The sequence below is a fragment of the Dendrobium catenatum genome, unplaced genomic scaffold (genome assembly GCF_001605985.2).
Source record: "Dendrobium catenatum unplaced genomic scaffold, ASM160598v2 original_scaffold_62511, whole genome shotgun sequence".
Classification (NCBI taxonomy): domain Eukaryota; kingdom Viridiplantae; phylum Streptophyta; class Magnoliopsida; order Asparagales; family Orchidaceae; genus Dendrobium; species Dendrobium catenatum.
Genome location: NW_021380961.1, coordinates 79,273 through 95,413, shown reverse-complemented (window position 1 = coordinate 95,413; position 16,141 = coordinate 79,273). Strand labels below are relative to the sequence as shown.

At 34.0% G+C, this 16,141-nt stretch overlaps 1 protein-coding gene across 4 annotated transcripts in view; it reads left to right on the top strand.

Moving 5' to 3' along the window:
• The first annotated feature begins 11,993 nt into the window (after nt 1-11,993).
• LOC110099526 (chloride channel protein CLC-c) overlaps nt 11,994-16,141 on the top strand; it is a 47,862-nt gene continuing 43,714 nt past the window's right edge. For 3 of the 4 annotated variants that reach the window (XM_028691749.1, XM_020826715.2, XM_020826713.2), the window contains exon 1: nt 12,035-12,287. The gene's annotated coding sequence lies outside the window, so the exon portion shown is untranslated. Of the gene's footprint in view, nt 12,288-16,141 lie in introns of all 4 variants that reach the window. The other variant, XM_020826714.2, reaches the window with a different exon arrangement.

The window sequence follows — 16,141 nt, the reverse complement described above, 5'->3', positions numbered from 1 at the left end:
TATACATAATGTGGTTGTCCCAACGAACAAAATGAGGTTGGGATAGGTCATCAATTGGAGTGTAGATACTTGTATGCTCTAGAAATCAAATATGTATATTTTGAGAACAACAAGTCAACCTTCAAAATTAAATGTGATTTTACAGTAACAAAATGAATCCACATGATTGATTTACTCACAATTATAATGATTATAAATCCATTATGTAACCCAATGGGATGTCTTTGGAATTCTTCCTAGCGATGCCATTAAATTCAATCACTAGGAATTCACTAATGGATGCTGGCCAATTGTATGTTAAAAATTCATCAACATTGTTAGTGACATTAAGGATTGCTGCAAGTATCTTGAAGTTCGCCATGGGAAAAAAATGTTTGATAGTAAGTATAATATGAATTTCTTCACCATGATCTTCTAGCGGAGTAGAGACATCCTGACTTTCAATCTCATGCCAAATGTCATTGGCTATTTTTCCACTTATTCTAGCACTTCCCGTCATGAATTTAACACCTCGATTGGTCAGTCCAAGCATAAGGGAAACCTCATCTAAAGTGAATGATAGCCTCCATCCTTTAATAACAAAATACTAGTTTTGGAGGTCCCACTTGGTGAGGAGCTTATGCACCATGCATGGGTACATTCTAACGGAATGGATGCAACACCAAAAACTAATTAAGTTTGAGCTGCATGAGTCTATCCATGAACTATTAGCTGAATGTACTTACTAAATAATTACAAACTTCTCCAAATATGGATGTTCTGCATCGAAAATGAATAGGTGGAGAATATCCCTACAACATTGGGATCGATAATAAGTTAACAAAGTTAGGTAATTAATTACACATAGTCAATACCGACATGTACCGAGCAGTACCAAAGAGTATATGCATAAGACAATTTCAGTATTAAGCAGTATCGATCGATACCAAGAATTACCCTCGATTTTGTACTAATTGGTACCGAGAAATAGTACCAACTGATATAATCTTTGTTTACAAACAAACTCGATACCAACCCGAGTGGTATTGCTCAGTATTTCTCGGTGACAATCAGTATCAAGCATTCATACATAGAAAAGTACCGATCATCAATATCAAAATTTCATACACAACGATTATGCACTTATTTAGCATATTTATAACATAGAAAAAACAATTTTACCCCATGCATTACAATTTCCAAACAAACCCTAAACCGCATCAGCTCGATATCAAGTGTTACTGAGAGATAGTGAATGGTACCGAGCAATACACTCGGTACGCACACTTGGTACGTTGTTCTGATACTGACTTTATTGAGAATCAGTATATTAAGAGTTCATCAAAATAAACATTTACATATTTTGATCTAAATATTTACATTTTGTGATATAAAGGAAACCCTGAACCTAAACATTTCATTTATATTTTTTTATTTTACAGCAAAAAAATCCCAAACATCCTAAAAAGATTGCACGTATCTCACTATAAAATATTGAATTTAGACATGGCTTCATAATCTCTCTCCCCAAAGAAGGTGATGAGCGAACCCTAAAGCTTTGTCTGATGATGAATAGCAGTAGAGAAACTGAAAAGCTTCAATTTTGAATTTTTTAGACAGTGGTCCACATTTTTTTTAAAAAAAATTTGCATCATATCTAGGTTGGGTTGTCAGGCCACGTGAAAATTAAAATGCACGTGTGTCATTTTGACTTCTCGGTGACTTGGGTCGACGTACGGGTCTTCGGGTCGCTACGTGGTGTCATTTAACTGGCGTCCGGATATAAAGCAACATCCGGTGTCTGCACCCAATAAAAATTATGCCGCCACACATAACTCGCTACACATGCCCGCCCTCCTTTGTGCACGCAAAACACACATTTTCCTACCTTGCATTTGCCACATGCGCTTTGCCTCTAATATCCTCCACCTACACATGCTCTTGGTGACCCGACCATGTGCTTGCACCTAGCTATTGGCCTCTTTGCAAAGACCAGCCTTTCTCTGTGCCAGAAACTTTAAATGTGAAATCGATAAATCAGTGATATTATTCTGCAAATGATATAATCATGCTTACATGGAAATATAAAATGTGCCGTTTTGCCAAGCAATGACCTACTAATTAGTTATTGAACAAAGTGTACTCATAGATTTGCAATTATTTCTAATCATAATAAGGGCATACATATGCTCATCTAAAATAGTTTTTTAACATAAATTTTTTTGAACTAAAAAACTTTTAACTAGAATGTTGCTTTAGAAAGCGGTAAAAAAGTTATCCTAAATAAAGCCTGAGGCAAAAATCTAGGAATACACTATATTACTGCTTTCTAAAATTGTGAGTGTGCTTTGTTACTAAAGCTGCTTTCAAGTAATAAAGCAATTTTCTAGCACAAAATATTTAGAAATGTCCTCTTATTTGGACTATATATCATGACAGATTTTTTGTGCTCATGAGATTCACAAATGCAACAAACTTGATTACAAGTTCAAATACATTATCTGAGAAGCCCTGATAAATATCATCTCTCGCACTAGCATTCGAGCTATGAAGCAGAACACAACTACAAACCCAAATATGTGATGGCTAGGGTTATCTTCTTCTTTTGCACTCTGTCTACTTTCTGTCAATGCTTCTTATGGGTATTGTTCTTCGTTTCTCCTTAAGCTTGTTGGTTTTTCTTCCCTTTTTTATTACTTCGATTGGTTTTCAATTTGGAATGTTATGTTTTGGGTTTCGACCTCACCAAAATTTCCTGCGCTTAAAATCACCTCTCATCATGGCTTATCATCATTGTGGATCTCGGATGAGGAAATGCTTGCTCTAGTGACACCCTTTGAGTTTTCACTAGTTGGGAATTTTCCTAGGTGTCATCCACCTTTGGATGCTATTTGCAAATTTTCTTCAACTTAAAATTTTTAGATGATTTCTTTGTCACTTTGCTCAATCCTAAAAAAATGTTGATTAAGTTAGTGAATGATTTAGATTATTATAGGGTGTTCTCTCATCGCTCTTACTTTGTTAACAATTTATTATTAAAATTATTCAAGTGGACTCCTCATTTTGATGTTAATGTGGAATAATCCCCTACCATTCCAATTTGGGTCTCTTTCTCCAATCTCTGTCCCTAGCTATTTTCTCCCTGTATGCTTCATGGTTTGGAGTTTTTTATTTGGTCTCCCTTTAAGAATGGATAATGCTACTACTAATGGCATAAGGCCTTCGATAGCTCATATTATTGTTGAGTTAGGCGTTACTAAATGTTATCCTGATCAAGTTTGGCTTGGTTCTTAAACTTTGGCTTATATTCAATTTGTGGGAATGGAAGAATTTCCCTCTTATTGTGGTCACTATAAAGCTTTGGGTCATTCAAAAGTTGAATATCATATTTTACATCCTCATTTGGCTAATTCTCCTTCTAGTAATATGAATGTGGGAGTTACGAATGATTTTCCTTTGTAAGTAAATATGGATACTTTCGGTCATGTTACTCGCGTTGCAGGTGAGTTTCATTCCTAAAGATATGAATTGTATTGATCAGCACAATGTGGGCGATAAATTTCCTTTGCATAAATCTATCCTCCCTAGTTTTCTGGCTCTAAAAATTTAGATAAACTGAATCCTAATACTAGTGATGTTGGCTTTCTCCTTGTGGAGAATAATTAGGGCACTATAGAATATTCTCCTGGTGTGGACATGGCTTATGTTGGTGGTAAGGGGGCTTGTGATGATGTTTTGGTTCATTCTTCTATTAGCTTGGATGTTGAGCGTAAGGTGGATAGGGGTGTTTGTCATGCTAATATATAGATGTGAATGAATTGTCTAGTGGTTTGGATCTTAAAGTCGAATCACTTATGACTTATGTCAACCTAGTTCTATCTCCCTCTCCTGTGGGGCTGAAGAAAATTGAACCTCTTGATGATGTTCCTATTGCTTTTATTTCTCCTGAAGTTTTGAATGCTCAGTTGGTTTCTAGATCGGAGGAAACTTGTTTGGAGAAATCTGACTAGCTAGATGGATCACCAGTATTGCCTTGCGGGCCTGTTGAGGATGACATCGAGAATGAGTAGGTTGATCCGTTTCATGAGTTGTATGGGTTGAATGTAAGACATGTTGTTGGTAATGCTTTCTCCCATGTTGGTAAGCTTTGTAGGCACAATCCTAAAAAATAATGTTGTTTCATCTTTGTTGACGAATGTACCTCTCTTTGGATTTCTTTTGTGGGTTATTGGTGGCCGGAATTGTGTTATTTCAGTTGGGGTGTAAGGGTGGTGAAGTTTTGCTTTGGTGGCTATTCATTTGTTATTTGGTGGATGTGTGAGTCTTTCTGTGGGCTGGTTTTTGTTATACTAAAGCTGGGTTGTGTGGGTGTCATGACTTTATTTCAGTGGCTTTTCCTCAAAGATTATGTTGGTCATGCCTTGGATAGTTCTCGGTTTCTCTTATTTTTGCTTGTCTCTATTTTTCTGTGGTTGTGCATGTTTTTTCAGTGGTTGTTGTGGCTCTTTTGTTATTGTGTTGCTGATGTTGCTTCTCTGTTTTGGTTTGGTTACTTGATTCCTTTTTAGTGTTATCCTTTAATTTTCTTTTTCGCTCTGTTGTATTATGTAAAACCATTAGCTCCAGGGGCAGATCCAGCTTCTTTTTTCAGGGTGGGTAAAAATTTTTTTTTTTGTGGGGGATGGGCAAAGATGCTTAGGATTTATAAAATGAGGGCAAAAAATTTTTTTGAGAGGGGGCAAAATGCCAAAAATACCCAAAATATTTCAAACAATCCCTCTAAAAAAAATTTTTTTTTGAGGGGGGGCAAGTCAATGGGGGTCCACCCATGATTAGCTCATAGGTTTTACTTCAACGATTGTATTTTTAGAGAGCTTTTGGGTTTTTAAAGACCTATAATTTTATAATTTTATGGAACGCATAGGCCCCTGTGTGGGTTTTATCAAAAAAAAAAAAAAAAGCATTGGAGCTTTGAAGAAATCCATGTTGGCATTCTTTAATGAGCACCCCAATAAAATTCATGTTTATTGCCCATGTTAATGCCTTTCTATATGATTTAGAATAAGTTAAGCATGTTGGTATAGAAGGCCTCATTGGTGTATACTCATGATTGGAACTCTTCAAAATTAAAAATTGATCAAGCTCTATCAAGCATCGAGCAGCTTGCGATGTCAACAATCATAAATTCATTCACTTCACATTGGACACCAGTGGCGGAGCCATAAAATATATCTAAGGGGGGCCTAAATTTTTTTTTTTCCTTCAAATTTTTACAACTTGGCTTAGGACCAATATAATCAGTATTAAAAATGATAAAACTTTGGTTATGAATTAGTTTATTTTCTTCTTTCACAAAATGACTTCAATAATCAAATCACTCGATTTCTGCTAGAACATGTTTAATATATTAACTAAATACATGATATTAAAAATCTCATTGCACAAAAAAAATCATAAAATCTCTTTAAGATCGAATCAATATAAGAATAAACTAATATCAATCAAGAAAAAAAATGTAAATGAATAGGAAATTAAATATGGAGTGATTTGAATTGATGACCGATGTTAAATTTTTTGATCGTGGACCGTTTATTGGGCATTTAAATGTCTTAGTGATATCAGGATTTGACGATCTTGGGCTCGTTGGATTCGTCTTGTCTAGCCACTCGATTTGACTATAAGCATGTCATGTTTGGAAACCGTTTGTTAATCCAATTTATGGTTTTAACCTTCCAAATATGCTTCGAGACGTTCAGTTTGAGTTGAATTTGGTGTCGTTAGGTTCATATTTTCGAGACGTTCAGTTCGACTATAAGTTTACTGAAATCGAAGTTCAGATGGTCTCTGATTTAATTTTTTGAAGTTTCCAACTTGATTTTGTCATGAGATTAAAAAATAAAAAATTTAAAATTTTTTAGGGGGGGCACGTGACCTCCCTTGCCCCCCCTCCCTCCGCCCATGGACACTTTGGCTACTTAGCTTTCAAGACTATTATCTTCCAAGAATTTTTTTTTCTTTTTTTTTTGGGAAGATAAAGAATGGTGCATCATGCCAACATACATGGTTGGCATGCTTTTCCTTTTTTAAATTTTTTTCATCTTTTTTTATGTTTTGCATTACAGCACAAATAATGATATTTTCAAACGTGTAAAATACGAATGCAGTATACAGATTTCATTTCATAAATTTTTGTTTTCATGAGAAATCATCAAACATCAACTGCCCCCATGTTGATATTATATATTAAAATCATCATCCATTTTCAGTAATCTTTTGTCACATAAATTTAATGAATTATTTTTTAATTGAAGTTAATGAATCTTTAGTCTTCATTTATATTAATTGATGCATTAAGTGTTAAATCATTGTAGGTGTCTAATTGCAAAAGAAAAATAAGGCTATGTTCCTTTAAAAAGTTAGAAAGTAATATTAAATTAGATGTGTTGCATTCTAATACATTCGTGGCAGTAGAAAGATAAAGAAGTTAATGTCTTAGTTTTGAACGAAGATCTTCCACATAGACAAATGAGAGAGAAAGAGAGAGAGAGAGAGAGAGAGAGAGAGAGAGAGAGAGAGAGAGAGAGAGAGAAATAAGAGACACCAATATTTTTATGTAGAAAACCCTGAAAAAAAAGAGGGAAAATCACAAGGGCTTGACCAGTCGAACCTTCAAAAGATTGGTCTCCTTGATGTAGATTGAATAACAGAGAATATTCCATCAATGTTCGACGATGATTGGAGATTCTGCATTCATTAGCCGTTAGGCAAGTGAAAATGTTTTGGTTATTGGGAAAAGACCCAATAGCAACCAATGAATAACCGGGAAGACCCAATAGCAACCAATGAATAACCGGGAGCTCGTCGACAGTTTGTGGTCGGGAAGAGATCCGGGTGGTGGTGTAGGCTTGAGAAAGCAAGAGAGGTCCTTCATTTTTCTTCTCTCTGTTTCTCCCTTTGTGAAGAATGAGGGGTCTATTTATAATTTTTTTGGAGTGGCATGACTAGTAAATAAGGAGAAGATCAATGACACGTCGGGAGTGCTTCAATAGACTGCTGATATAAACTCCCTCTATCATACATCATTTATCAAATTTGAATGTCTTAATGATGCCAAAATTTGACAATCTTGGGCTCATTCGATCTGTCTGATCGAGTCGCTCGATTCGACTATAAGTATGTTACATTTGGAAATCATTTGGTCATCCAATTAATGTTCTGAAGCTTTCAAATAGGCTTTGGACCCTCGATTTGGACCCATTTGAGTTCAGATTGGACCAATTTTTGAGTCATTGGGTTTATCTCTTCAAGATATTCAGTTTGTTTATAAGTTTGCTAAAATCGGAGTTTGGATGGTATCATATTTAACTTTTAAAGATTTTTATTCCTGTTTGCATCGAGATTCGTGCTGATCAAAATACTTTTTTAATGAAAAATATCAAGATGTCTTAATTATTTTATTTTATTTTATTTGGATAAAAATTTTAAAAACTAATGTAAAAAATCTGTTCAAAATAATAGAAGAATGTGGCTTTCAATAATTATAATAAATGAATATGACTCTTCATAATTTTCATGACTGAATATAATCATTTTTAATTTTCAATAATAACTGTAACTCTTCAACAATGCAATCATTCCGATAAAAAAAAATTATTATTCTATAATTTTCATGATAAGTTGCACCTTTTTAACTTCAATTGTTTCCAGAAAAGTTGTATTATTTATGTATATTAATAGCATCATATATTTCATTCATGAGAACTTTATATGATTGCTTTTTGGAGGTTTTATAAAGGTATCTTCCTCTCCCAAAAACAACCAATTTATATTTGAAACTCTTCTTTGTCTTCTCAATTTCATCTTTTAGGTGCATAATGGATAAAAATTTGATTAATTTCATTATAAAATTTATGCTAAAATAATAATTAAAAGGTTCGAAAAATCATAAGTGAGATAATTTCTTCTAAGAAAATGATTAAATTTTATGTGAGTTTAATGGCCAAAAAATATTACTAGTGGAAAAAACTCATTTTTTGATGTCATTTCCAACAAAAATTGATCAATCATTAAATCCAACAATTTTTTTAGGAGAATGATACCAAAATTAAAGGAATTTTTCCAGCGGCGTATCGACAGCATATGTCCCCAATAATATTAGTGTTTTATCGATGGTACGTTGCCCCAATAACATTGTGATTGGTGGATGTCGCCCCAGTAACATTGTAAGTTATCGGTGGCTTTTTTTGTTGCTATTTTTCTAACGATATTATTTTCGGTGATTTTTTTTGGGACGTATAGCGAGCCATCGGTGATCTCGCTTTTTCTGCTAGAAATAAATTCCAACAATTTTCATTGCGCTGGAAATTATTTACCACGACTATTTTAAAGAAGTATAAATGTTTGTCAAAAATTCGTCAAAAAATAATATTTTCGATGAAAATAGCCCTTTTTAAAGAAAATTCTACCAAAATAACTTGCTACTCCTAGAGCATATATCCTTGTATTTATTTTACTTTTATGTTATTTTTGTGATTAATATATGCCACAAAATATCGAAAAAGAATATAAATATGATTTAATATAATTTGAAAATTTGATGTGTTTACTTTAAAAGAAATCCTAAATTCCGTGATAGAAGGAAAAAAAATTAACTTACTGTTGCGGGCTAGAGTATACGCGGCGATAGAGTTAAAATCCTACGTCGTAGTGTTGTACTGATATACATCTCACACACATAGAACACAAGATTTTTTATGTGGAAAACCCTGGAAAGGGGAAAAACCATGGGGTCTGGCTCAGTTGAAAATGATTCCACTAGAATTTGAGTAGATTACAATTGGCTGACTTATCCTTGAGGGAGATCATATTATAAATGTTAACCATATGGATGAAATCTAGTGAAAAATGGGAATGAAAGTCCAGTATCACATAGTGGACTGAAATAAGTCCTTCGCTACTTGAATTTTTGGGCATCAGTTGGTAGCCTGGTGGTGTTTTGGAAAAACTTTAGTGTTCGGCTGTGGTCCGATGAAAGTCTGACGTCAAATGGTGGTCTGGCAGAAGTTTGGCGTCAGATGGTGGTCCGACAAAACTCCGGGTGACAGGTGATTATCCTGTCGGGCTTTAGGCCTCAAGTGGTGGTAGGGAGGAATTTTGGGCCTCAAATGGTGGTATGACAGAGCTTAGAGTCTTAGGTAGTGGTCCGGCGGATCTTAGGGCCTCCAATGGCAGTTCGGCGGAGCTCTGGGTATAAAATGGTGGTCCGGTGGAACTTCAGGCCTCAGGTGGTGGCCCGGCAGAAGTCCAAGCCTCAGGTTGTGGTCCGGCAGAACTCAGGGCCTAACATGGTGTCTCGACGGAGCTTAGGGCCTTATGCGGTGGTCTGGCGAAGCTCAAGGCCTCAGGTAGTGGTCCGGCGAAGCTCAAGGCCTTAGGAAGAGGTCTGGCGAAGCTTCGATAGTGGTCGAAGAGGCAAGAAGGCAAAAGTGATCTCTGATCTCTCTCTTTTCTCCTTAGGCTTAAGGGTCCCTTTTCAAGAGAAAAGAGGGGTCTATTTATAGATTTCCTAGAGTGTCATGGCTTATAAATAGGAGGAAGATAAAGGGTAAATGGGGAGTGGTTTGAATGGACGGCCGATGTTGAATCCCTTGATCTTGACCCATTCATTAGACATTAGAAGGTCTTAATGATGTTTGAATTCCACGATCTTGGACTCAATGGATTCATCTTGTTGAGCCGCTCGATTTGACTATAAGAATGTCACATTTGGAAACCATTTGGCAATCTAAATTGGGACCTTCCAACAATGCTTCGGGTCCTTGATTTGGACCCATATGGGATCGGATTGAGTCGAATTTGGTATCGTTGGGTTCTTATTTTCGAGACGTTAAGTTCGACTATAAGTTTGTTGAAATCGGAATTCATATGGTCCCAATTTTAATTTTGAAAGTTTTCAATTTGATTTTGCCTTGAGATTCATACCCGATCAAGATAATTTTTTGATGATGTATCACTTATCATTACCATTCAAATCAAAAAGTTCAAATGCAATTGATGTTATTCATGGAAAATATAATCAAAACACAGTCACTTAGGTGCTTTTATATATATTGAATAATATCTTATTAGAAGAAAAAAAAATCAAAAGTGGCCTCATCAATTATTAATTAATTTATTAAATACTTATTTTTGTAAATTTTATTGGCATTCAATAAATAATATAACTATTGTTGCAACTTAGTTTTGAAAATTATGTTTTTATAACGTGTGATTTTTTATGATACCAAAATATTATTATATTTATTATTATTTCTTCTAACACATATTGGAAAAATTTTATTTGTATTATTTGTGTGTACTGATGTTTCAAGAAAATCTACTACATACTGCTGAAGATTTCAAGATAAATTATATTAGATTTCTTGTTATTGAAGTCTATATTTTTTTTATTTTTTTAGTCTAAGAGAGTGTGATTGTAATATGATAACCGTGCATACACACACTAGGGGAGTGAGTCAAAATTTTTATATTTAAAAAATGATCATACTATACCATTTTTGAATAGTACTAAACGATTTGACTTGAAAGATCCTCCTAAATGAAGTTAATCGAATGATGCCTTGGAAATTTTCTTTTGAACTGTTCATACTGTACGAAGTTGGATTCATACAGATGACGTCCAAAGTATGAAATGGATACATAAAAGTTCATCCCAAACGAACTTACCAATTTTTGTAATGATCGTACTGTACGAAGTGGAGTTCATACATACGACTTATAGAGCACAAAATGGTCGTACTGTACGAAATAAATTTCATACAGACGACGTACAAAGTACGAAATGAGTTCATCAATGTTCGTACCATATGAAACATAATTTGAGTTAACAAGTTTGTACCGTACGATGTAGGGTTCGTATAGACGACGACCAGTGTACGAAATGGGTTCATACAAAATCATACTAGATGATTCTGTTCAATTTTTAAATATTTGCACAGTACGATGTCATTTCTTACATATAACTGAAAGAGTACGAAATCAGTTCATACATAATCGTACAAGGATTTTTTTAACTATTCGTATATACGAAGTACGATCGTGCTGTACGATCCAAGTACGTTCAACTTGAAAATTTTATTTTTTTGGATGGGTTTTCTTGTCCTTCATATATAAGAGTTCTAAAACTGACTATCCAATACTCTTCTGTGAATTTTATCTTGGGAGTGATAGTAAGAGTGCTTAGGAGAGTATTTGGGAGTGAGAATTGAGAGATCTTGCAAGTAGAAATTGTGAATGGTTCACAAAGTTGCCCAAAGCTGAGGATCTCTTTGTATGTTCTTCAAATCTGTGCCATACTTCTTTGAAGACTCTTAAGAGAAAATCTTTGGAGAAGATCTGGTACTTTGCCATCATCATGAGGGTGAGACAGGATGCCGGTACTCTATCGTCACTATGAGGATGAGAAAGGACGTTGGTACTACCGTCACCAATAGGGTAAGAAAGGATGATGGCACTCTGCTGCACTGGGGTTGGTGGAAGAGAGGTTGTTGTAAAGGTTGTAATTAATTTAATCATTAGTATGAGTATTAGTGAAATAATTTATATTTTCTAAAAATAATTAACTAATTAATTAGAATTTAAGAATATAATTACATAATTGTAATATGAAGAGTGATTTAAAATTAACACCTAAATAATTAATTTTATAATTAGTACTAATCAACCTAATTTTTAATTATATTATTTATCATTATAATTTATTAAATTCAAATCAAATTAAATTAAATTTTTAAATAAACTAATTACATTAAATTCTGAATTAGTTATCAAATAGTTTTTAAGAATTTATCAGAATTTACTAATTTAGCATATATCATACCAAATAATTTTCAGAATTTGATAGATTCGGATTTACAAGATTTATTTAATTTTATTAAAGTTAATCCTACTAACTACCAAATAGCCCTTACATATCATTTAAATTTGAGGGCATTTATGTAATTGGATAGAGCAGGCGGACAGCCTTTTAAATCGAAGTGACGGCGCAATCTGCGTCTTCTCTCTGTCCACTCGTTCTTGCTCCAATTTGCTCGTCCCGCTTTTCCAATTTGCTCGTGAGCTCACGGGGAGAAAGCGTAAAGGGTTGGTTCCCACGCCTCATAAATTTACCTCTAGAATGCTCCGGAACATTTCGTCGAGCAATTGGTAATCACTAGTTCGATTTTCCAGTGTAGCGATCGGTTTTCCTGGCCGAGCGAGGAGCTTTAGCATTGAGGAGCCACAGAGGGATTCGATCGAGATAGCAGGAGGTACTATCGCATCTTTTCTTAACTATCTCCAATTGATTTGTTTCGCTTTCTCCTCCATTTTCTTCTTATTCTTCTTCTTCTTCCCTCTTCTTCAATACTTTGGGATCTCTGATGCGAGCAGTTTATGTCTGGAGAAATACTCCTACTAAGTTACTAACCTTGTTTGTGAATTTGACTGATTCATCATTTGCGATCTCATATATTAGACTAGATCTACGAGTTTAGGATTCCGGAATATTAAGGTCTATATCGATCTAATTTCCTATTTGTGAATAAGGACGGAAACCGAAACAAGAAATAGATATTGTAATTTCGTCTTATCCTTTCATAATCTCAGTCACAGAATTTTTAGGAAGGGTTCTTCAAAGATATTTCGTTTAATCAAACAATTTTGGTGGGGACGGCATAATTGGAAGAAACTGTATTTAAGATGATTACAATAATCCTGTCAATGTCCTAAATTTGCTATTATTAATTTGATTTTTCCATCGTTGTCTGCGAAGGTACTACGGTGGTTTTTTTTTTATTTATTATTTTTCATTTTAAAGAATGATGTGTCTGCACAATACGCTAACAGACAGCACATTCTAAATAATTGAAAGGAGTGAAGAAAAAAAATCTCGTTTATGTGGGCCTCATTTGCTATGAATTCAGGTCAACGACTATTCACCACAGCAGCACGGTTTAGGATTCTCTTCAATGGCTTGTGCATTAAGAGGCTATTTAGTTGACTAAAAAAAATAATGTAATGTAAAAGAAATATAACATGAGCGGAATATTTTTTGAGTTATTTAGATGAGTGTAAAAGGAATGCATAAGATTGTTATTTTTATTTGTTTAGAAATAAAATGAATGCAATATAAAGTACAAAGAGGGTAGTGGTAAGTGGCCGACGACGACCGGTGGTGGTGGATGGTGGCAGGCCATAGTGGTGGCGGGATGCTGTGGTGGTGGTTAGCGACTGCTGGCAATGGTGGTGAACTCACACCTTGTGGATCTTGACAATAGGTATAATTAGGACTTTATGCTATTTTTACTTTTCGTAGAGATCATATAATCCTTCGATTATCCACAGTTTGTGATTCCCTCATTATGTTTTCTCACTCTAGCTAGCTAAACCTATTATTAGGGTTAGGTGTTGCCTACAAGTAAATTTGAATAAAAAATGTACACTCATGTATATCTTTCATGTGTTGAACAAGTAGTTGATAGATTATAGCAGGTGAACTCACACCTTGTGGATCTTGACAATGATGACTCACCTAGAGGTCACTAACACCAACTTAGCAAAGCAACCAAATAGGAGTCGCCTCTCAAGAAAATGCCAAGGGTTCACATAATCCACTAAGATTAGAACTCATCCTTCCAGCTAGAAGTACACCCTCAAAGGTACTCGTCGTAACTTCAAGTGGTGGGTCATCAATAAAATTCATCATTCTAGCTTCAAGGAAGGATCCTCCTGAGAAGATTCAAGCTCGCCTCACCAAACTCAATTGGCTATGGAGTCTGCTACCCTTATTATTTAAGAAGGCTCACCCCCACATCCAAATAGTCAAGGGATTCTATCCAATATAACGTCAGTGCCACTAAAAGACTCGTCAACAAAAATCATTTCAATTTAACCCCATTGTTATACTCACATTTGTCTACTTCCATGTGAATACTTAACACAAGGGGACTCATCTCTAAGCTGAGGAGTTGAATAAAAAAGTATCACCTATCAGAGCATGACACATGCTCAAGGCAGTCCCTACGATAGGTTTTTTATTATTAAACTTATAGGGTTCAAGCTCGATTCATGAGCTCAAGCCAAAATCGCAAAAAATGCAAGGGGAAAAGTGATAGCAGTGCTAGACCTAGGATAAACGAGGAAGCCACAATGCAAACTTATGGGACCTACTGGTTAGAGAAAGGCATATATGATAGCAGAGGGTGAAGTTGTGGCAGTTGTTCATTGGAGATTGTGGCAGTTATTTCATTGGAGATGGCTTGAATTAAAGTGTCAATGTTTGAAGAAAATACTGAGTATTGTCGAGTTCAAAATCAAGCTCATATTATATACAAGCCCTAATCCGAGCTTGAATTCAAGCTTGTGACTTGATAAGCTTGGCTCGAGTTTGTTAATGAGCAGAATTTGTGACGGTTGACTTACTTACACCCTTATTCCCCACCTTTTGATGGGATCCACCATATTATCAATGGCTCTTATGACTCAAAGTATTTCTTACTATTTTTGTAGATCATAATTTAATATTGGAAAGTTTTTATCACTGGTAGTAAAAAATTGATTAGGAGCTTAGAAGAGCAAAATCATTTTTTGCCTATATCCTTATAAAAAACACATAAGCTTAGAAGAATCATATTAATAAGATAAAATTAGTAACTTTGAATATTTTGAAGATTTTTTATTTTTTTTTTGCATAATGATAAGACATAAATTATAAAATATGTAATTCAAAAACATAATTTTAAAAATACAATTGTACAACAATATTTTTAGAGGATGTTTGGTTGTGGTATAAAAATAATGCAGTGTAAAAAGAATGTACAGTGCAGTGTAAAAAGAATGTACAGTAAAAGAAATGCATTGTAAAAGAAATATTTGAAGTTGTTTTGATGAATGTAAAGTAAATGCAAATGAATGATTATTATTATTTTTTAATTTGGTTTGAAATAAGGAATGTAGTATAAAGTCTAAAAATGACAGCGGTCGGTGGGGGAGATCGTGATGTTGGTGGGTGGCAGTCAAGCGGGCTTAGTTATGGTCTAAACAATTCTCACTTAAAATTGAGCGAATTTGATTTACTTCAAAACTGAACTAAAATGACTTATAATACATTTAAATTATTTTATTCCACTTTGTATTCCAATAAAACACCAAAAAATTTTAAACTCCTATATTTCATTCAAACAGCCCTTCAATTAATGAACTACAAGTCTACGAGTTCTTTCACGAGCATTTATTCTCTCTGCTTCTAGATGTTTTTTTTCACCTTCTCGGACTGCCAAAACAATCCTCCATCTGGAATCATCATATGAATCTACCCCTTGTTTTTGTTCTTATTCGGACTTATCAGAAAATGTTTCTTAAAGCAAAAGGCAAAGCAATCAAAGAAGTCAGTCAGTTCTTTGCTGCAGTAAAAACTGACTTGCAATCTAGCCTTCTCGAGTGTATGAGAAACTTCAATTGTTTGATGTGAATATTATTTATATCTTCCCTCACACGCAAACTCTTCCGATTCCTTCCGCTTTGTGTCCGGCGGCATCAAATTCCTCTTTAGCGTAAGGGTTTCAACTTTCAAAGGCATAAGTTATTACAAGGAAAATATATTTTTGAGATATTTAGATTAATTAAGATAATTTCACATATATATTATATGTAAGATTCAAATCAAAGAACTCGTAATTGATAGCCAAAATTCTCAAAGTAATACATCAAGATGAGATGCCTATTATAAGGAAAAAAAATTCTGATTAAAATTTTAATTAAAAAATGAAATATTAAATTAATTATTTATTTATATATATTATATTTATATGAAAGTTAAAATTTTTTGAAATACATCATGATATAAATTTTTATCAAAATATTTTGACACAATTTTTCTTTATGTAGTAGGAAAAAAAAATTATGTTGCATTAGGATATCTTAACATGTAAAAATGCAAAAGTTTAAGGAATTGTCAAAGCGTTAGAATGCACTTATTTTAAAGTAGAGTTGGAACAATTTTTTAATTATGATCGTTATAATATCAATCATATATTTCAAAAAAGTAATCATTTATATATAACTTTTATTTATCTTCAGTTCCCATGATTCATATAAATATCATAAAAAATTTTTGTTTAAAATT